General features: G+C 38.8%; 1 pseudogene; it reads right to left on the bottom strand.

Annotated features, from left to right (window-relative positions):
- Nucleotides 1-12,165: 12,165 nt before the first annotated feature.
- LOC127673227 (zinc finger protein 431-like) overlaps nucleotides 12,166-23,049 on the bottom strand; it is a 33,364-nt pseudogene continuing 22,480 nt past the window's right edge.

Below are 23,049 nucleotides of genomic sequence, written 5' to 3'. Positions count from 1 at the left end.
AAACACTTCCTGCAAAGAATTAGAAATAAGTATCCCAGTTTAAATAAGTTCCTTAGATATAAGGAGCCAAATGGCGATTTCACAGACTGGTCTCCGGAATCTCTCAGGGAATAGATTCTGAGTTTTGGGCAGGTTCTTTAATTCAGAAATGTACATTGTATTTACTTTGTTTGTACCTAGTCTTGTTTTTCTATACTGAAGTACATTTTACCCTTGCATGAAAATAGCCTTATGTTATCTTGTTTAATGAAGTTTTGAAGTAAACAATCCAAGGTGAGAATCAGAAGGAGACCCTGTTAGTCATGGACCTGTCTCAAAGCACCAAGCACAGCATGCCTTTCCCTTCCCAACTCAGGAGTACAGGAAGGAAGGGCTTTCCTACTTAGCATGAGACTTGTTGTGGAAATCCATCCACCAAGAACATAGAGAGAGAAGTAGGCAGGATTCTCATGAGCAAGTGGATGGATTTTCAGGGAAGCAAGCTCCTGCCCCTTTAAATGATGGCTCTGATCCCTGCCAGGGGATTTTCTGTTTGTTTGTTTGTTTGTTTTTTGTTTTTGTTTTGTTTTGTTTTGTTTTGTTTTAAAAAAAAAGGTTCTAGAGAAAAATCAGCCAGGACAACCAAGGATACAAAGAGATAACACAAACAAATACAAAACAAAAAATGTACCCACCTACAGAGCCCAGGTATGCAGATCTCATCTGAGCAACCTGAGTGTGTGGAGTTCCAGGCCCCTTCTAAGTCAGGCATCTCTGAACTGTCAAACCCCAGAGACTGCTGTTGCAGAGGGATTGGCCATGTCTACATACTATCTGACAACTGTCCTAGGCTGTTTCACTCCTGTAGCCGTGGAACTCACATGTGTCCTAGAGTGGGACAGGATGATTAGCTGCCTCAGTTGCTGCTCTCCATTGTGTCCAATTCCTTCACTGATCTGCCCAGTCCACAGACCTTTCCTCTAAAATCTACTTCCTAAGGGATTTATTTCCTTGTTCTGAGAGTTGATACTTTTCTTCTCCTTCTCTCTGCCCCACCTTCACCTTCTCACCACCCCACACCCTTGTGAGTGCTTGGATCATCAAAAAACCTGACCACCTGAAATTTTATCAGTGAATCTGTCTACCCAACATGAAAAGAACCTCTTGGGGCTGGAGAGATGGCTCAGCAGTTAGGACCACTGACTTCTCTTCTGAAGGTCCTGAGTTCCAATCCCAGCAACCACAAGGTGGCTAAGAACCTTCTGTAATGAGATCTGATGCCCTCGTTTGGTGTGTCTGAAGACAGCTACAGTGTACTTTTGTTTAATAATTAAATCTTTATATATATATATATATATATATATATATATATATATATATATATATATATATGAATTTCATTTCAGACATGGTCTCACTATGCAGTCCTTGTTGTTTTAGAATTTACTCTGTAGTACAGACTGACCTTGAACTCAGAGGCCTGTCTGTCTCTACTGTGCTAGGATTAAAGGTGTGCACAAGCATGCCTGGCTCTGGAAATCCTTATTCAGTTATAAACCATAGAGACATTTTGCAGATCCTCGGACACCATCCATGAGTCCCATTTCTTGGCTCTGGCAGTCAACCTTATGCAGTAACATCTGAAATGATGGTGGCTTAAAGGAAGTGTTTTGTTCTTGCTTGAACCTGATATCCTGTCATCTCCTTGTTGCCAGTTCTGAAGATCTGAAGTCAGATTGTTCCTTTCTTGTAGTTGTAATCTACAGATCCCACAGCTCCAAACACCCAAAGCCCCTGCCACTTTTACCCACACTTCCACTCTGCCCTTTTCTGGAAAACAAGATAAGAAATCCTAGTGGGTGGGCCACTCTGTTGTTGCTACCAAGCCTGTTACTCTCCATATCCCACCCATAATGAAACTGCACCCACAGGGAAATTACTGTCATGATTAGTGACGACTTCCTAATCTAGATTTGAATCCTGACTTTGACCATAAAAAACAGTTTCACAGGACTTGGGGAGGAAAGATTTTAATTATGTACATTTTCCATCATAATCCAATGATTCTATATAGATTTAAAGTAAATTTGCTCAACATTTCAATTGAACTGTCAAAAGGACAAAATACAGAGACTTCAAGGCTCCTGGGCATGTAGGGCACAGTTCCAGCTCAGAAGTCCACAGAAGCAGCCTGAGGCTCTTGCTCAGTTTTGCTCTGGCTCCTCCCAGTGAATGTATTGGAGGATTCAAGGTGCATGCTCTGTACAATGCTTGGGTTCCTTCCTTTCCAGGGTCCTCTCTCATGTAAGCCTCTATTTTTAGTCGTTTTTGGGGAGCTGCTTTGGCTCCAGAATTCACCTGGGGCAAGCATGTCTCCACCACTGTTGGAGCTGTCATCTTCTTGTTGGTTCAGAGCCCATTGAACCTTCTCCTGGAAGTGGCTCCTACTTCTTGAAGACCCCAATATCTCTCTGCAGTTTCAGCCATTGGCTCCTCTCCATGTGGCTCTCTACGGTGTTTTTGTCCCCTCTCTTCTCCAAATGCAGCTTCATCCAGCAGCGTGGCTATGCTGGGGTTCCCAGGCCCACAGCACCAGGGGTGCTGGCAGGAGGTATGGCTCATGACCTCAAAATTATCCATCGCCCAGGCCCATGCCTGTTCTTGGGTCATGTCTGGAGGCGTGTAGGGCCCTGAGTGGTCCTTCCTTCCAGGCATCTCTTCCAAGGGTGATGCAGAAGCCATAGCTTCAGCTTCTCAACCAAGTGGCAGAGATTAGCAGCTGATGTTTTCCAGGTTATAGTATAATTTGTGAAAAATTAAAAGATATTTAATGTATATTTAGCTCTTATTTCATATCCTACATGTTTCTCCTTGTAATATGTATTTAATATATTTACTTAAGGAGTGGTGGTAGATAGAGCTCATTTATGACTTGGAAAAACTTGTGTAGAGATAAATTTATCAAATACATTTGACTGATATCAATTTTATGACAGCTGCCTTGTGTATTTGCCTGTATTCAAAGACGGAATGCCATGTTAGTGACTGTTGGATGTAGCTCAATGGCAAACACAGAGAAATAGACTTTCTTCTCATCACCTTCGGGGTCCTTATCAAATACTGATAAAATAATAGATCCCACAGCAAGCCTCAACAGATACAAGACAATTGAAATAACGCCTTGTCCCTTGTCAGACCACCATGGGTTAAAGCTGCATTTCATCAACAACAGAAATACCAGAAAGTCTATTGAACTCTCTGCTCACTGACCTCTGGGTCAGGGAAGAAATTAAGGAAGAAATTAAATACTTCCTAGAATTCAATGAGAATGGAGGCACATTCATGAGACACTATGAAAGTAGTCCTAAGAGGAATATTCATAGTGCAAGGCTTCCATAAAGAAAGTAGAATGTTCTCATATCAGCAATGTAAAAGCCATATAGTTAAGGTTCACTAGAGCCATAGAACCTATGGAATGTCTCTCTATGTTAAGGGAATTAATTTTTTTTTTTTTGAGACAGGGTTTCTCTGTGTAGCCCTGGCTGTCCTGCAACTCACTCTGAAGACCAGATTGGCTTCAAACTCAGAAATTCGTCTGCCTCTGCCTCCCAAGTGTTGGGATTATAGGTGTGTGCCACCGTCGCCCGGCTTAAGTGAATTAATTGTAATGACTTGCAATCTGCAGTCCAACCAACCCAACATTGGGCAACTGTGAATGGGAAGTCCAATAGTCTAGTAGTTTCAGCTGGTCTCCTGTACACACTGGAAACTTGAAGAGCTAGGTTACAATACATGTGCTGGCAAGTCAGTGCAAGCAGGCAGAGGAATCCTCCTTCTTCCACTGTCCTTATGTAGACCTCCATCAGGAGGCGTGGCTCAGATTAAAGGTGTGTCCCACCAGTCCTGGATCTGGAACTTACTTTGTCCCAGGCTGACCCTGAACTCAGATCTGATTGCCTCAGTCTCCTAGGACAAAAGGCATGGACTACTTTGTTTGGGGCTAAGCTTTTCCTGGCTACTCTCCTTCAAGATCTCCCTCCCAAGATGTGGATCAGAAGCCTGTGCCTTCCAACCTCAAGATCTGGATCCCAGGTGTGCCCTCTAATTCCTGATTGTCCTTCATTTCACACCTAATCAAGTTGACAGCCAGGAATTGCCAGCACAATAAAGCACCCAAAATCTCTAGGGAAAAAAGGGAAGAATCAAACATCCCAAAGAGGAGGAGAAGGCAGGAAATAATCAAAATCTGAGCAAATATATACACACACAAATATATATAGGCAAATGTATACACACACCAATATATGTTGCATATATATGCAAATATATACACTTTCTGTAAGAATTAATGTGTGCGTGAGCTCCACCTGCTGGTTGGTCCTTGTTACTGCGGGCTGTATCCTTTCCATCCAGGGCTCAGTGGTGCCACATTCGTTTTCTGTGAGCGCCACCTGCTGGTTGGCTGTGTTATTACAAGCTGAGTATTTTTATGGTTGTGGTTGAATTTTGTTTCTGGTTGTGCCTTTATCTCTTCTCTGATTTTACACAGTGTCACATCCTTCTGGGAACGAGGCCTTGATTTTGTGTCTGTGGCAGTTTTCAGTGAGGAAAGACATATCTGGGAGCTGTGGCTATGGCAGGACCAGGGGGGAATCCTGAGACTTAGTGTGAAGTATGTGAATATCGACTGATCATCAATTAGGTATTGATTATCAATCGATTGATTATTGGTTATTGGTCAATGATCTTTGACCGGGTATTGATTATCAATTGGTCAATTGTTGGTTATTGATCAATCATCAATTCACTTCTTACCCCAGCCTCACACACATGCTCACACACACCACATACATTTAGTAAAAGCTACTAATATATGCAAATTTATTCAAATTAAATGACTCATGCATGTTCATTAATTTATCCTGGGCTCAGGGCAGTAGAGAGATGCCCACCACTCTGGTTCTTTTCTTATGGGTGTGCACCAATTCCTGGTTATTTCTCTTGTCTGCCTGATAGCGAAAAAGATGACTTGTGTTTGGGAGTCACAGAGAGGTCTTTCTCATGAGTGCCACTTTCTGGTTGTTTCTTGTATCTTTATTAGAGAGGGAAGGTTTTATTTGTGTTTTTGTGTGCTATGTTTGTGTTTTTCAGAACAAGAGGACTTTGAAAATGTGTGTTTATGGGGTAACCTTGACTACTAACTTTGTTGAGATATCTTGATGAAGTGACTTTGATGTAATGGAGATATTAATGTGAGACAGTCTACGTCTACCATATTTTCCAGGTTCCCTTCACCACAGAAGAGTCCAGCGAGCTGGTTACTGCCCCCACACAGGGAGTCCCCCCAACCTGCTTACTTTACCCTAACTCACACAGGCTAGGATTGCAACACCACTGAAGGTAAGAGGAGGCCTTTTGTCCAAAATCCATCTGTGTTGGCAGGTCTCAAGGTGGCCACAAGATGGCTTACAAAATTGGCCAGAGTGAATAATATTAGCAGAGGAAAATAAAAGCCCTACAGAGTTTTTAGACTGTGTCATGGAGACATTTTTGACAATACACACCCATGGACCCTGAATCACCAGAAGCAAAGGCAGTAGTGGCTCGAGTTTTGTCAATCAGGGAACACCAGCTATGAAGACAAAGCCCCAGAGGGTGGAGTAGTTAGGAAAGAGTTGTCTAAGAGATTTAAGGACAGTAGCAAAGAGAGTATTTAATGGAGGACAGACTGCAGAGGAGACGCAGATGGGAGGACAGAAGCAAGAGACTGGAGACCTGGGAAAGATCCTGTTGTCAGCCATGGCCAAATCAGAAGACCATAAGTGATGCCTAAAAAGTACGTAAGGGGGCCCTGAGAATCAAAAGTGCCCCCACCACAAAACCAGGGTTACCCTAAAAGTGAAATGGAAACCCACCAGCTTTTTTGATAAAGGTCAACTTTCTTTCTAAAACCTACAGACTAGTCTCTTCATCAGTTTATAAATGAGTTTCCAAATGGATAGAGAAACAAACAAAAATAATACTAATGGTAAAATGTTAACATAGAAAATCTATACTAGTTGTACGTGCACATAGAAATTTTTTTTTCCGGTAAAATCTAAGATTTTAATGGAAAATATTCCTGATAATAATGAAGAACTATATAAAAAAGAGTTGAAATTGAAGAATTCTTGGAAATAATACAGATGAAATGGTAGACAAAGAAAAATATTTCTCAACTAATTAAAGAGTTAAGTAGAAACTTTTTCTGATAAAATTGAAAATATGCATGGAACATATTTCTGATAAGATTGAAAAATATATATAAAGTGTTAAAATAGAAGAATTTGTTAAAAAATAATATAAAAACAACAACAACAATAATAATAATAGGACCTATTAGATGCCATGAAAAATTCAGACTATTTAAGCCTCTGCTAAAAAAAAAAATCCTTATTCTACCAACTTCTGGTGACCTTTACAGACTTGTGGAATGCACACTCCGACCAGTGGTTTTGCATTAGCCAATGGACAATGTGTCACCAATTGGCAAAAGGTAGCCCCCACCGTATTTACACCTCAGTGCAGCAATGACCTTCTGGTTAAAGATGATGGCAGAATGACTCATTGCCAGCCTTCCTCCTTGAATGCCCCCAGGATAACTTCCCAACTGACCTGCTGCCACACCCAGACCTCACTGGATGGGCCTCTGTATGGCTGCTCAGATAGATGCAGGGGTAACGAGATTCACCAAAGGCAGCAGCCTCATTCAGGATGGACAGAGGTAATCTGGGACAACGGTGGTGTCAAATACTGAGATCACATGGGCAGAACCACACCCAGCAGGAATGTCAGCCCAGAAAGCTGAACTGGCAGCTCTGAAAAAGACATTAGTGCTAAAAAAAGGATATGAACGACATTAAAGCCACTTCCTGTGGTGTATGATGACTTCCTATTATATCACATTCTGTCAAGACAGAGCCACTTCCTATGACAGTGGTGGTCACTTACGGCCATTGAATGGGCACTTCCTCTTAAAGCGAGCCACTTCCTGTGATGTACACTCACGTCCGATTATGGCCAGTCACTGCCTGTCACATCACTGCCACTTCCAGGTGTAGTACAGTCACTTACTTCAAATGGTCACTTCCAGTTCTGATGCCTCTGCTTCTTGTGTGTTCATAGACTTAGGCGTGCCCTCCTCATTGTGGTCAGGTTATCTTTTCGCCACAGTCAAGACACAGATGGCTGGGGTGACATTGCTACCTCTCATATCCACGGGGAGGAAAGGAGCCTTCTGATGAGCAAGGACAAACTCCATCCCAGAGAGCAACAAGACAGCCCCGAGAGTGGCTCCTAGAAATTGGGCTCCTAATGTCCTTGACTGCACCAGACCCAGGAGACCCCACACTGTATGATCAGACAAAAGACATCATCTGGGCCAAAAACCCGTTGATGTTTCAGTGCTGTAGGAGGTGAGGGAGGACAGCTAACTGACTACTAACTAACTGTGTGAGAGAAAATGGGTCTGCACAAAAACAGAGGAAGAAATTAGAGACTTTCTAGAGTTCAATGGAAATGCACAATCTCAGGGAACATAAAGAACATGAAAGTGGCGCTAAGAAGAAAGTTCACAGAACAAAATGCCTACATGAAAAAAATTTCAGAGCTTTCATGCTAGTAATTTAACTGCACACTTTAAAGACTACAACGGAGGAAAATGAGGGAGTAATGAAAATAAGGAGGAGACATCAAGAAATTATAAATTTGGGGGCTGAAATCAATAAAATATAAAGAGAACAATACAAAGAATTAATGAAACATGGAGTTAGTCTTTTGAGTCTTTTATTTGACAAGATAAACAAACATTTATTAAAAGATAAAGAATATACAATTTTATGAAATCTAAAATGAAATTGGAGATAAAATAACAGACAATTAAGAAATCCAAATAATGGTAATGACATAGTTTTAAAAAGGGTGTACTCCACCAAATTGGAAATTCTAAAAAAATGATTAATTTCCTCAATAGATTCCACATACCAAAAATAAATGAAACTAAGAGAACCAACTTCAACAGACATAAACTAGGAAAACAGAATTCATCACAAATATGCCACCAATACAATCAAAGGCCATGAGTTTTAGGGTAGAATCCTACAAGACTTTCAAAGAGGTTTAAACAAGAATACACATCAGTGTATTTAACAATATAAAAGCAAAAGAAATAATAGGCAATTTATTTTCTGAACCCATGATGACTCAAATATCCTGTCAGTGAAGACTAAGCAATAAAACAGAATTACAGACCAATTTTCCATAAAACCATAGAAGCAAAAATACTTAAGAGAAAAAACAAATACAATAAAATACAAATCACATCAGAAGATCATCCACTGTGATCAATGAGGAAGGCTTCATTCAAGAAACACAGTGATGATTCAACATAATGGAATTAAAATGTAAGGAAGAAGAAGAACTGATCATCTCATGAGATGATGTAAAATTCTCTGACAATATTCAACACCACTTTTTGATAAAATTCATGCAGAGATTAAGGATACAAGGGGCATGCCTGAACATAAAAATGTCACTGTACAGCAAGTCTAAAGCAAACCTTAAATTAACTGGAGAGAAGTTCAAATTAATTCCACTAATTCCTAAACTAGACAAGATGTTCCATTCTCTCTATAACTATCTATTCAATATATTATGTAAAAGTTAGGTAGAGCAATAAAACTGAAGGAGAGGAAGATAATATAAATTAGAAAGGAGGAAGGAAAATTATCCTTCTTTGCAACTGATACGTTAGTTTCCATAAGTGAACCAAAACTTCACAAAGTCAATTGCTAGAGCTGATGAACACTGTCAGCAAAGTTGTTGGATACATGATTAACTAAAAAAGAAAATACAAATTAGTGGCCTTTGTATGTAAAAATGGGCTTGTGAGTGCAAATAAATGGAGAGATATCATAAAATTTGAATTTATTGTTGACACTTCTCAAAAATTTTTACATAATAAATAACCTTGAGTAACTCAATATAGGTATGTTGGCTAAGTACATACCAAAATATTTTTAGTCACAGAGATTTGTGAAGGTTCTCAAAAACTACTGTGATAAGCAAAGGCTTTAATAGATTAGATACATGCTAAAGAGTTTACTCTTGTATAAAGATCGTAGAAAATACAAAACTTTAACCCATTAACTACATTTATGATGTTTCTCTGCATTATGACATTTTCTTATGGTTTCTAAGATTACTGCTACATACAAAGGCTTTCTTTACCAAATTGCACATTCATAGCATTTCTCTCCAGGATATGTTCTTTTATGCATTCATAGATTACTGTTATGAAAATGTTGTATCACACAGATTATATTTATAAAATTTCTCTTCAATATGTGTTGTATAATATATTTAAAGATTACTATGATATACAAATGTTGGGAACAAGCAAAAGAAACGTGCTCTAAGTACTGAATTTTGTTGCCAACCACCATTTAATCATGAATTGAAACAAATTTCAAGTCCCAGGTCATAGGGGACCTGCATTATTTAACAATATTCAGCAAGCTTTCATCATTTACTTTTGTTCCTCAAAACATAATGACTGTTCCTAACCATAATTTCTGTTATTAATGTTTTATTGCTAAAAATAAAATGCCTGTTACTAACTACAAAAGAACAACTCAGTGTGATAGGATAAACCATAAACCTACATTGTGTATCATTTGACATCGAATAACAACAGTAGAAAATCCTGATTGGTGGGAAATATACCTGTAACAGCATGTATGTTCATAGTTTTTAGTTTTGAAATCTATATCAGTTTCTGGCTCAGGGCAGGGACAGGATCAGGTGATTCAGATAAGATTCTAAATATATTTTCTAATCCAGATTAATCAGTAACTACTTGACTACAAAAGATTTTTATTATTTGCCATGTCCTTGTGTGTGAATTATGTTGGAACTCAGGGGATCCCATAACATAAAGGTTTTACCACATTGCTAACATTCAAAGTATTTCTCTACAGAATGAATAATTTCACAATGATGAAGACTATAGAGGTGTACAAAGGCTTCATTATACTAAACAAATTCACGAGGTCTCTCTCTAACACATTCTTTCAAGAAAATGAACACTACAAAACTGTGCAAATTCTTGACCGCATTAAATTCACTCACAGTGCTCCTGTCTTATCATTTCCATTGCTATGTAAAGTCACAATGAACAAGACAACTCCTATAAAAGCGATCATCTAATTGGGGCTGGTTTACAGTTTCAGAGGTTTAGTCCATTTCATCATAGCAGGAAGAATGCCAGGAATGAAGGCAGACATTGATGCTGGAGAGGAAGCTGGGAGTTTGCATCTTGATCCAATGGCAGCTAGGAAAAGCCTGCCTTCCAGGGACCTTCAGCTCTTCAGCACCTGTAGGAATTCCAAAGCCCAACCACACAGCAATGCACTACCTCCAACAAGGCCACATGACAGCATAATGCCACTCACATAGGTGTCATATTTAAATTACCCCATTCCACTGCCTGGCCTCATATTATTGTTCAAACGAATGAGTCTTTGGGGATCATACTTAAAAATGTAGAATACATGAGTGACAGCTTCAAAAGTCCCCATTATCTAGAGCAATCTTAAAAATGTTAAGAGTCCAAAGGACAAAGAGTCTTCTGATATGAATCCTATCATGTAATCATGTTCAAAAACATAAAAGCACATCATATGCCTCCACATTCACAGTATACACTTCACCATTCCTAAAGGCAGCATGAAGAAATAGTGGAATTAAATAAGACCCAAGCCGGCTCAACAGTCTCCAAACTCTTCATCTCCATATGTGTTGTCAAAGTGTTCTTCAGATCTTCAACTCCTTTCTGCTTTATTCAATGCAGCAAAATTTTTTGTGTAGTTTTTATTCCCGGAGAGCAGTTTTCCTGAGCAGGTAACACACAGTTCTAACATCACATAATTTTGGGGTCTTCTTGTTTCAATGTCCAGGATCCACACATGGCCATCTCTACTCCTTTGAAGAGATTGGGTCACTTCTCCAGCTCTGCCCTCTGTATCACTCTAAGCTCTGTTTGAGTCCACTCTCCTATTCCTTTTGTTCTTGCTGCTCATCCCATTGTACTTGCATCTTCACTATGCTGGGTTCTTCTGCTGCAACTAAGCTTGACCAATAGCTTCCCTTATGCTCACTCAATGATGTCAAGCCTCACCTGCTCTGCATGAAAACATCATGCATTTGAAACCAGTACCACCTGTGTGACTCTTACACATGACCGAGTCTAGCTGCTCCACTAGGTCCAAACTTGTTGATCTCTGACACACCTTCTTTGTCACTCCAAAAACACTACCCAGAAGATTTTACTCCAGTGATATTTATTTATTCTCCATAGCCTCTAATTCTTTATCTACAGCTATTCAGCAATAACTGTCTCACTAGTCCCTTATAACTTGCCGCTAAATCCAGAGCAACGTAGACAAAGCTGCAGTGTTCTGCTGCTTGCTGGTGCTGAAACATGGTCCCTTCTATTACATTATTACCAGTTTCTATTTTTCAAACACTTCACTGCCTAAGTTTGGCTGTCCTAGAGCTTGCTCAGTAGATTAACATTGAACTGAGAGATGTCCATGGCTCCATTTCCTGAATGCTGTGGTAAAATTCATGAAACACCATGCCTGGACCTTTCTAAATCTGAAACTGAGAACCCAGAATCGCAAACATAATCTATCCCTTCTGACTTTGACACATGCATATATCTTCATATGTCCACAGGAAAACAATTACCAGGCAATAATAATTCCTAACATGATACACTTGTGTTTCATACAACTACAAATCCATAAGTTTAGCTACATGGAAGCTTGTCCTAATGTAACCATATATTTAATACCATAGAATATCCTTAATACAGGATTTAGATTAATTCAACTTCCTGGTGATGCTTTGCTCTTTGAAACTTACATTTTGTATTTTTCTTTTATATGTTTGATCAAAATTGTTAGGCCAAATTCTATGTTGTTTGTTTTTGATACTTCCTTTGTCAATGCAATTAATGTAAACCTCTTTACCTTAATCTCTAGGAGACTAGACAAACAAGGGATATAGGCAACATTCTTTGCCAAATCATCATAAGAACCATCTGTAGAGATGAAATAATCCAAACCACCGATCTCTACCTTAATCCTAATCCAATGGCCTCTTAACTCCCACTATATTCATGATTATATTCATTAGACTCATCTCCAGCCTGTATTTTTTCATGTCTTTGGAGGTGACTGCGTGTTGCAAAGACTTTACCACATTGACTACCTTCATAAGGTTTCTCTCCAGTATGTGTTATTTTATGACATTGGAGACTACTCTGATGTGAAAAGGCTTTACCACATTGATTACATTCATAAGGTTTCTCTCTAGTATGTGTTCTTTTATGTGTTTGGAGAGTACTGAGACCTGTAAAGGCTTTACCACATTGATTACATGCATATGGTTTCTCTCCAGTATGTGTTCTTTTATGATATTGGAGGTGACTGGTTGTTGCAAAGGTTCTATCACACTGATTACATTCATAAGGTTTCTCTCCAGTATGTTTCCTTTTATGATATAGCAAAGTACTGTGCTGTGCAAAGGCTTTACCACATTGACTACATTCATAAGGTTTCTCTCCAGTATGTGTTCTTTTATGACATTGGAGACTACTCTGATGTGCAAAGGCTTTACCACATTGACTACATTCATAAGGTTTCTCTCCAGTGTGTATTTTTTATGACTTTGGAGATAACTGGGTATTGCAAAGGCTTTACCACATTGATTGCATTCGTAAGGTTTCTCTCCTGTATGTTTCCTTTTATGATATTGGAAAGCACTCTGCTGTGCAAATGCTTTACCACAATGACTACATTTATAATGTTTCTCTCCAGTATGTGTTATTTTATGACATTGGAGATTACTCCGTCTTGCAAAGGCTTTACCACATTCGTTACATTCATAAGGTTTCTCTCCAGTATGTGTTCTTTTATGTCTTTGGAGATGACTGCGTCTTGCAAAGGCTTTATCACATTGACTACATTTATAAGGTTTCTCTCCAGTATGTGTCATTTTATGTCTTTGTAGATTACTGAGATTTGCTAAGACTTTACCACATTGATTACATTCATATGGCTTCTCTCCAGTATTACTTCTTACATGCCTACAATGATAATTGACACATGTTGAATCTTTACAACATCCATTAACCTGATCAATAGTTTTATCAATATGAATTAAAATTATAGATTTGTCTAATGGTAAAGATGCATTAGATCTTAAGGTTTTATAACTTCATATGTTCATGGTGATCTCTCTCTTTTTTGGTTGTACAAGATATGTGTGATGGTTATTACATGGCTCCTATTTATACCATACTTTTTTATATGGAATTTTTCTATGATGTATTTCTCCTATCTGAAGAAAACTGGAAAAACCCAGAATTTTAAAAAACTGATTTCATTCATAATTTTTCCTGTGGTATGAATTACACCACATTTGACACTGAACCAGGCCAAGTAGAAGAATTTCCAAGTTCCTAGTACTCATAAAGGTTTTCTATGGTATGATTTTTGGGATTTTCCCAGTAAAACTAGAAAGCCAATTAATTGGAAATGTCTAAAAACTCACAAAATATACTGAAGGCAGAAGGCTACAAATCTTCTTAATCTTTTTGAATAAAAATGTAGTTTGTTTCTTTCAATATCCCTGTGGTTTCAAGGAGTTTATTCATTATGACACATGATATATTTAATAAAAGAAGAATAACTACTGAAAGGTTTCCACATTGCATTCACACAATTTGAATTTTTGTTTCTCATAAAATGTAGTATATAGTTTAATGTCTCACCACTACACTATTCTTCATTCTCATAAACTGCCCTAACAACAAATTTTACAATGTCACTACAAGAATATGAGTATCACCAACTTTACCATGGACTATTTGCTTATTAGAAAGTTTCAGCTATAAATTTATCACTATTCAAGGTGCAATATCCAAGTACTATGAGACTATACAGATTGGCAAGCTCACAGCATAGTTCTAATGGAGCAGCACAACAAATGAATACACAAAACAGATAACTGAACTTGAGGTACATAGTTTGGTAAGAATATTATATTCATAGTTACACCTAAATGATTTTTTTAAACATTTTTGCTTTTTTAGAGCTTCCAGAATATATTAACTTTTCCTCAGAATCATAAGTGCATCCGCTTGGACATGAAAATTACCTTTCATGTCTTCTAGAATTTTCACAATGTTCTTCAATATGATGGTCTTCCCAATTGTAGCCTAAAAGACCGTACCAGAAAATGAATGATATATTATTAGAAATAAGGTAAATTCAAGTTCTGTGAATTTTGACAGTGCTGTGAAAGCTATCATGAAAACTCAGCAAACCCAATTTATTCAGCTCAATCTTTCTTGTTACCAATTGAAATAACAGAGGATCATCAATAACCAAGAAACATTTTCTTCCTTATTTGGAAAAAGTATTCACAGTCTTACCTATAGCAGTGAGATTCAGGTACGTCTCCAACATCACATCTTTGTAGAGACTCTTCTGGGAAGAATCCAGCATATCCCACTCTTCCACAGTGAATGTCACAAGCACATCATCCAAAGTCACTGCATCATAAAATATCCCATATATGTGTACAACAGAAAGAAATATATGGACGTTATGTAAAATAAATGTATGCTTCTTTGAAAATATATTAATTTAGTTCTAGTGCTTCCTCCACTTATTTTATGACTCAGAATTTATCATCTAGTCACTATGTCATTTTTGAAGCGACTTGCATTATAAGATTCACCTGTGTCGCTTCTGAACACTCAGAATAGCATATAGCCTTTCAAGAGAAATGCAATTGAGAGGGAGATGCAAGGGAAACAGATCAACAGTATTGAGCACACATCTGAAACAATTAGTAAATATAAAAATGATGGGCAAGCTGGGTGTATTTGCTCATGTCTTTAATCACAGAGATGCAGACAGGTTTATGTCATTGAATTGGATACAAGCATGGTCTATGTAATGTGTTACAGGACAGAGAAAGTTATATATTCAGACCTTCAATCCCCTGCAAAAAATCAACCAAGGAAACAAAAATGATAGAGAACACACTGTTCCTTACTTACCTTCCTACAAAAAATTATACATTCACTAGAGTTTTGTATTCATTTTACAGAACTGTTAACTGCACTAGTTTAAACTGCACCATTAATACAATTTTAACAAAATGGAATGCATGATTAAACAGTTCCAAATGGACAGATGAAAATACAAGTAATGAAAATATTGATCATAAATAAGCAACAGAGGGCAGGAGAGAGAGTTTAGCAGTGGAATATTCTTTCTGGTCTTCCTCATAATGGTTGCCAATTTCTACCACACACATAGGAATAAACAACTAACTACCCATTACTTCAATATCAAGGGTTCTGAGACCATCTTCTGACAAAAGTAAAGATGAGGCATACATGATATTCATATCCATGCACACAGAGTAAATACTACAATTTATTCAAAAATTCCAGGAAAAGAAAACAAAACAAAACAAAACAAAACAAAAAAAAAAAAAAAACAAAACAAAAAAAAAAAAAAAAAAAAAAAAAAAACAAGAGTGAGGCAGAGTAGTATACACCTGGAAACAATGATTCTGAAACCTCAGCTAGTACTGATATCATGAAGATATGCTATCTTGAGAAATAGAATATAAACAATGTAATTGACAAAATTTCAAAATTAAAGATGTGGATGAAGAGTTGCACAAAAGCATATGCTTATGGTGCAAAAGCATTTCAGTTGGCTTTTGTACTTTCTATATCAACTATCAGGACCGGAAGGGCTTCACAGAGAAAAAAAATTGAAAAACAAAAACAAAAGGAATAAAATTAAAAATATTAAGCCACTAGGCTTGCAAAATAGCTTAGACTGAAATAGCAAATGTTTATACTGTATTTTAGGGACAGAGTCCAAATGGTGACTGCATGGGAGCATGAGAAAAAAGCAGAAGGATCTGTTTCAATCACAACACAGTAGACACAAAGAAAATAATTATCTTGTCCAAAAGAAATGCAGGGGGACACATGGAGCAGAGACTGAGCGAATGCCCAAGGGAAACTTGCCTAACAGGAAAACCATCTTATGGGCAAGCTCCAATCCATGACATTATTATGGATAGTCTGCTATGCTCACACAAATGAGCCTTGATAATTATCCATTGAGAGGATCCACTCAGCAATGGACTGAAACAGATGCAGAGATCCAGAGTTAAATACTGAATGTACTGGTGGGACTCGTATGAAGGAGTCGGAGGAAGGAATGAAGGCGCTGAAGAAGATAGGAACTCCACAAGAAGACCAAAAATCTCAACTAACCTGGATTATTGGGGACACAGAGAGACAGAGACATCAACTAAATAGCACCCAAAAGCTGGACAAAGAGCTCCCGGCACATAAGTAGCAGAAGTTCAGATTAGTCACCATGAGGGTCCTCCAACAACTGGAACATGCGCTGCCCCTAAAGCTGCCGCATATCTTTGGTATCTGGTAACTGGACTCCAATGTGTATCCTTTAACTGGACTCCAATGTCTTGCCTCAGTGGGAGAGGATGCACTTAACCCAGCAGAAACTTGAAGCCCCACGGTGTGGGGATACCCAGGGGACTCAATCAACTCCATTCTGACCCTGGATGTTAAAGGCTCATGTTCATCCTGTGATGAAAATGCATTCAGTCTACAGTGATGCTAATAGTCTACAGGAGCTCCTACACAGTTCAAATTTCTAAACTGTCGACTGACACTGTCAAGGCAATATCTCGAACGTCAAATCTTATAAAATCAAAAAGCAAGTCATTTCTTTCTTAAGTACAATGATTCAGAATATACCTTCATCTTACAGTAAACAGGAATATACACTTCTTTTTCAAACACATTCCATGCCTGCTAGGAAACAAAGTAAGTTTCTATAAAATTTACAACACTATTTTTATCCCACATGCAATTTACACAGTTGTCCCTAACAAATGCCAGTGATAGCTTACCCTCTCCCCTGACTATGTCTCCTGGTGGATTGCTAAGATCATATCTTCCTGCCTGACACTTCTCCCAACTTTCAACATTAGCAAGCATTCCCTCTTGAACATACCCACAAAACAGGTCAGTAAAAGGGGCTACACTCAGCCAACATCCAGTGAAAATACAGACAACAAAAAGTAACTCAGGAATAAAATTACCACCCAAACCAGACAAACCCAGAGACCAGTATCTAGACCTATTATCGCCCCAAAACCAGGTACTTATACATCATCATTGGAACATAATAAAGATAAGCCAGGGAAATAAGCCACCAAGTAATCCAATTTGTCCTGTCTCGGCAGATCCTCAAAAATTAAAACATGCAAGAGATCTGATACAAAAGAGGTTGTTTTATGGAAAGGACAGGAGTGAGAACATGGGGAAGGGATAGAGGTATACAAGAAGGCCTGCGGACAGGAACGCAGATAGGGAGCAGAGAGAACAGGATGAGAGTAGAGAAAGACTATAGATGGGGCTTGTGTAGAGAACAAAAACAGGGAATAAATATAGAGAGCAGCTGAAGCTAGTGTTCCATGTATATAGAGCACACCTGAAAACTGCAGCAGTTAATGGAGGCAGGTAATGATTTAAGCAGGTGCTAAGTTCCTGAGTGCAGACCATTGAAATTGCTAGCACATGGACAACTACAGAGGCAAGTTTCACACACCCAACAGGGAAAGGAAGATAAATAGTGTAACTGTACTTATTGGTCAAAAACTATTTGGAATCTAAAAGATTCCAGGCAATAAATACCCAGGAACACTGCAGAAAACAAAAGCAAATACTACAATTGACTGTAATAGAAAAAGAATATCAGCTCAAAGGTCAAGAAAATAGTTGTAATGAAATCATAAATGAATAATTTCTAAACTAAAGACAAAGATTCCTATTAAGGTACATGAAGCATCCAAAATATCAAATAGATTGAAACAAAAAAAAATTCCCTTGCCACACAATATTCAAAGCACTATACATGTAAAGAAATATGAAAACTGCAATAAAAAAGAAAACAAAAACAAGTCACATGTTAAAATAGACCTATTAATTTCATACGTGCCCCATCAATGTGTAGTGTAAATCACAAAATATTTTGGACATATGCTGCAGAATCAAAAAAAGCACCCATGATGCTTTTATAAGCAAACCAATGGTACAAATGATTTGGGGAGATTCAGCCTTGATAGTGAAGTTATTCAAAGGTTACCACCTTGTTTAGCAAGTAAGAAGCATCACTAGAAACCTCACACATGGTAACATCTAGCTCATGCTTCCCATCCATCCCTTGATAGGACCCTCCACCCCTGCACCCACTACTCAGCCACCTGTTCCTCCCCATTGTGGGCAGATATCCTGTGCTTACCATGTTCAGATTTCAGGGTTTCCCTGAGGTCCCGTCACAGCACAGCATGGAACAGCAGATTTCAGAGCAGGAAATAGTGAACTATCCTGATCTGCACAGTCACAGGGAACTTGAAGAAAGGTACCTGGAAGATCTTGCCTCTTTCTTTGAATGGCAGATCTGGCTGGAGGTCTGGATTGGTCAGTAAGCCTTACCACTCCTCAAGGTTAAAGTGTGCTTCTAGTCCAGGACCAAACTTTTTTCCATACCTTAGGAGTTGTTTGCACTTCCTTAGCATTTGTGCCTGCCTTGCACGAGGTATTTCACACCAACCAGCCCTATGGGAGGACCCACAATTCCAACTCAGGCTACTCAGCGGCCTGCTTCTCCCCTTGTGAGCAATGAGCCTACACTTAACAGGACCTTAATTCAGACCTTTTCTGAGCTTTCCTCACTGCACTTGCCTTCCTTTTCATGTAATCAAGGTGAATAGCTTGCCCAGCCCATTCCTCAGGTGCAGTGGAGGAATCAATCTGACCCACAAGGGGAAGGGTGCCCAGGCAATTAACTTTAAAGAGTGACTTTAGGAAATGAAAGTTTTGTTTTCTGGCTTCATGCTGGGCTCAGGGAAATTGCAGCTCCCTTTCACCAGAAGATAAGTCTTTGATTTTGAAGTTTCCCTTGGCAGACAGCCATTATTTGAAGACGAGGACAACTGTCTCTTGGACATGATAATGAATCGCCTTTCTACATACACAGAAAATTTCACTCTCTCTAGAAGATATGCTGATCTAGAGAACCTCTGCAAACACAACTGTTAATTTTTCCCCACCTTGCCATGGAGAAAGATTTGCTGAATAAAAATAGTGCTCCACAGTGTTTGTCATCTGTTTCCTGGTTTTCTCATGGGGTTGTTTCATACCTACTATCTGGTGGAGGGAATTTTAAGAGGCCACAAAGCAAAACATTTGTTTCCTAAAATCCCTCTTTAATGGTAAAAGCCTGGGAATCCTTCCACTAATGGGCCAGCTTTATGTCGCCCATGCAAGTCAATAACAGGTTATCCTCCTTGATTATAGGAAGAAGAAGAACGGGAAGTGCTGTGAGGAATTCTAACACAAGCTATGTAGTCAGGTCATGATGAGTGCAGGATCACTGCCAACAAAGGGGAGGAGAAAGCAGCTGAACAGCCTCAGTTGCAATGGTGTGTCCTCCTCCAGGGCTGGGTGGGTGTGCAGATGGATGAGGCTCTTGGAGGACAGGCACAAATTCTATGGGAGTGCAAAACTGACCTGAGATATATGAAAGGTCTGGACCAGGACTGAAATCACACTCTAACCTTCAGGAGTGGTAAGACTCACTGCCAATCAAGGACCCCAAGCAGACCTGCCAAGCAGACTAAGAGGAAGGTTCTTTCTGGTGCCTTGTTGAAGTTTGTTTTGGCTTAGCAGGCTTGAGTGGTTCTCTGTGTCCTGCTTTGAGTGCTGCTCTTGGGTGCTGTGTGGTGACCTCAAGTAAGTTCTGGTTTTGAGACATGTTGAGCACAGGGTCTCTTTCCATAATGAGAAGAATATAATAAGTAAAATAAGAAAAATAATAAAAATAATATCAATCAATAAATAAAAAATAAAAATAATAAAACCATTCAATAAATAAATAATAAAAATAATAAAAGTAATAAAGTAATAATAATATAAATATTAAAAGTAATAAAAGTTAAACATAATTAAAAAATGAGCTGTGGAGGTGGGGTGGTGTGTTCTTCCTCCGGCTGGAAGGGAAACATCAATCAGTTGTATCCAGATGTTGCCACATGTGAGGTCCCTTGTGTTGCTCCTCATATTCTGCATCAGGATGTGACCTGTGAACAACTTCACCATCAATGCTGAATCTGCTCAAAACAATTGATCCAGGGACTTGCTTATAATAATAATACATGTAGTATCGTCAATGTGGAGAACTCTATTTCCTCTTAAATCTACAAGTTCTGCTCTTAGCATTTAGCACTTATGCATAAGATCCATTTGTGTTTTATTTTTTGGAGCTTTTAAACAGCATCCCCTGCGTTGGATAGAACTCCAATATTAAATTGAGATACAGAAAAGTAGAACTGAAGATGTAAAGGTTTCACCAAACTTAGGAAATAGTTATGGTATGTTGCATTTAGCTGATGTAGGACTGCCTTAAAAACAACACTGATAGTATATTAAGCAGGCTGGTGAGAGACTAGGATGCTGGAGGAATCACGTGTTTGTTCACCAGGCTTGTCTAGAAATCAATCTCCACACCATAACAAAGGAGACAACTGTAGTGTACAACCAGCAAAAGTGAACATGCTCACAGCAAAATAATAATAATAATAATAATAATAATAATAATAATCGTAGTAGTAGTAGTAGTAGTGGTAGAAGTATTAGTAGATGCAATGATAATAGTAATGATAATAATAATTATTATTAATAAAATAAACATCTATAACAAGCTGCTCACACACTCATTACAGAATCACAACCAACATTAAGGCCTGGTGCACCTGATGCCCCCATTTTCTACTTGAGGAAAGCATAGTTCTGCCCCATGGGACAGACTACACTGGGTGACAGCCATTTGAGATGGAAAAACATCTATGTGCTTGTAGACATGAGCCTATCATGGCTGTCCTGTGAGAGGGAACACCAGTGACTGACTGACACAGATGCAGATACTCACAGCCAACCATTGGACTCGGGTCATGGATCCCTATGGAGAGTTAGGGGAAGGATGGAAGGATATGTAGGGGAGACCAATCCCTTAAGAAGACCAACAGTATCAAGTAATGCAGACCCCTGGGAGCTCAGAGAGACGAATCCATCAACTGAAGAGCACACATGGGCTGGTGCATGGTTCCAGGAACATATATAGCAGAGGACTGCATTGTCTGTGCACAGTGGGAGACTATACACCTAATCCTGTAGAGACTTGATGCTCCAGAGAAGAATGGGGGAGGGGAGGTGGTGGTAGGTGAGTGTATTAGAGGAGTAGAGGGGGGGTCATGAAGCATCCACTCAATGGCTAAAGGGAAGTGGGATTGGGGTAAAGAGCCCTGGGAGGTGAGACCAGAGAGTGGCGTGACAATTGGAATGGTAATAAATAAACCAATTAAGAAGTAATTGAGAGAATGACATAAGGAGAATGACATAGCTACTTTTCAAATGCATAAACATACTTGGCAGAGACAATAACAGCCTGGAGCCTGGGCCTTGGGAGCTTTTCCTGAGGCCCCAATGCACTGAGAATAAAATAGAGCTCCTTGTCTAAAGCCAGGAATATGCTAGGAGAGCTGGTAATGGTCTGGGGCCAGGGCCTTCAGGACATTTTATATCCTCAGAGCCCAACTCTGTCCACCATGTGGGGCTGCGGTTGTCAGTCCTAAGGCCACTGTAGGCTTGGGCAGTAATGTTCTTGAGATAAGGTCATTTCTACTTGTTTGTGAGACTCCCTCAAAATTTGTCCTACTGTATGATAATTTCTGCTGGCTTCATAGAAGTCTCCCATTTCTTTCAATTTTCCCTCTGTTAGTATAAAAGGCTCTAGTCTTAAGAGCTTTATTTAGCATAAGATATGGCTTCTCTTAGACCTCCCTACCCCAACTTTTATATATTCTACCTTCTGCTTTTTTTTCTTTTTCATCCTCTAGGACTTTCAACTTAGGACCCTGTCACTGAATAATGACCATCTGCATTAGGGCCCTGGTATATTTAGGAAATAATTTTAGGAATATCTTTGCTGTGTAAATCTTCCATGGGAAGATTTTGCCTATGGGACTGGACTTGCAGTCTCCTGCCCCTATTTAATTTTCTTAAGTATAGTATAGGGCCTGAAACTAAAAGAGCATTACCCAGAGCTGAATTCATGCTGTCATTAAATATATTTTAAGTAATATTTATTTGTGTGTAGACTGATTTCTTCCTGGGAAGGCATATTAATTCTAAAACATCCGTATATTTAGCTTTTTTAGGAAAAATGTTTCCAAAAAATGTTATGTTGACTCATGTCACCTTGCTGCCTGTATGATGCTCCTCAGGGAAATGGCCTTGCTTTCCTCTTGATTAAACTTACTAAATTGTTCAGTTAAAAGGTTTTACCAGAGCAAAGTTTTAAAATTACCCATTGAAATCAAGTGGTGAACTGTCCATTGTAGCAACAGGAAAAGGATTTTCATGTGAAAGATGGTTTCTGCCTTCAGAGCAGAAAATGAGGAACAGGTTAGTGTGTACACTGCACGGAGAAACAGGATAGGTAATAGTTTCATCACAGCTTTAAGTTTAAGGCAGTCAGTTACTGGGGACACCATTATGAAGAAAGACCTATTACAAGCAGGGTGAGTGATTTTGTAATTTCCCAGAATGAATTTAATTCATGTATGTTCAAGGACCTCCATATAAATCCAGTCACACTGAAACTAATAGAAAAGGAAGTGGGGAGGAGCCTCAAGCACATGGGCACAGGGGAAATAAAAAGTGGAGTGCAAAACTACACAGATAGTTCTGAATATTGAATGACTGAAAAACAGTGAAATAAATTTTCAATATCCTTAGTGATCAAGGAAATGCAAATCAAAACACTCGGAGTTTTCACA

This window comes from Apodemus sylvaticus, chromosome 22 (assembly GCF_947179515.1).
Source record: "Apodemus sylvaticus chromosome 22, mApoSyl1.1, whole genome shotgun sequence".
Classification (NCBI taxonomy): Eukaryota; Metazoa; Chordata; class Mammalia; order Rodentia; family Muridae; genus Apodemus; species Apodemus sylvaticus.
This window is presented reverse-complemented; position numbering and strand designations above follow the sequence as displayed.